Consider the following 1,306-nt stretch of genomic DNA (forward strand, 5'->3'; position numbering starts at 1 on the left):
ATTTAGTTTTGTTCAACAAAGCTCTCCAAATACGACGAGCCAAAAAAATAAAAGATATTTAATTTTTTAAGCTTATATATTAATTTCTCTTCACCCTCATGGGAAAAAAAAAAAAAAAAAAGAAGCTATATTTAATTATAGCCTTATAGGGAAGGCATATATAAAAAATTTTGATGTTTAATTGATTTTAGAAGTAAACCACTGAATTGTCCACAAGGAGTAGCTCAATCGGTAGTGGACCATGCCTCATGAAGCGGTTACTAGTTTGAGTCCCCTTCCCCTTTTTCGAATTTTAATTAAAAAAAGAAAAAAAAGTAAAAGATAACTGAAAAAAAAAGTTACATAAAAAGATCTCCATTTTAATAATAGGAAAAAAGTTGGAATACATTTTACTAAAAACTCATGTACATCTCATATGTTATTAAAAAAAATTACACATATTATTTTTATACACTAGGTTGAAGGAAATTCCTCTAACCCAATTTAGAGGGGACAAAGCCTTCTACTTTAGGAAAATGAAAACATTCATTTTATGAATAAAAGCTTATATGAACTATGTGAAAAAACTAGAGTTAACCGATAATAAAAATACTTTTCGAATTCAAGGTTTGGTTCTTTTTTATTCATTTCTTCTTCTTCTTCTTCTTTCTTTTTTTTTAAAAAAAAAAAAATTTTTTTAATTTTTTTTTTAATATTTGGTTTTGTAATCATGTGTTTTGTTTAGGTCACATGCAACCTATGCAACAATGTGTCTCCTCTTAATTGTTCGTACAGGGGAATCAACCGAAAGGTTTGATTAGTAGTTTGCATTCTTTGAACTTTATTTTTATTTTCTTTTTACTTATTTATTTTATGTAGTTTGCATTTTTTTTTTTTTTTTGGAATTTTAGTGCCCAACATGCGATCAAGAACAAAAATGAAAGGTTAAGCCCTCAAAGGTTATAGATAGAGAATATCTCGCTAGACATGTTACTCTGAGGACTTTTTTAGATATTATGCGAGGTGAATGCTTTGGTGCGAAACCAACAGGTTTTGTGTTTGGCAATGGCTGGAAAGTAAATTGTCTGCCATATCTCATCTCTCGTGCATTCTCTTATAGAACTCAAAAGCTTCTCTGGCTGACTAGTTTCCCAACCCCCTAAACATGGTATTCCAAAGAAACACATTTGGGTTTTCAATTTCATCAACCGCTGCATAATCCATATCTCCACCCTCCGAAACCGCACAAAACACAATGATCTTGCCAACGACATTGATTAAAGCCAGCTAGGGTACAAACTTTATTTATTTTATTTCTCTTTCTCAT

This window comes from Corylus avellana, chromosome ca2, assembly GCF_901000735.1.
Source record: "Corylus avellana chromosome ca2, CavTom2PMs-1.0".
In the NCBI taxonomy this organism is placed as follows: domain Eukaryota; kingdom Viridiplantae; phylum Streptophyta; class Magnoliopsida; order Fagales; family Betulaceae; genus Corylus; species Corylus avellana.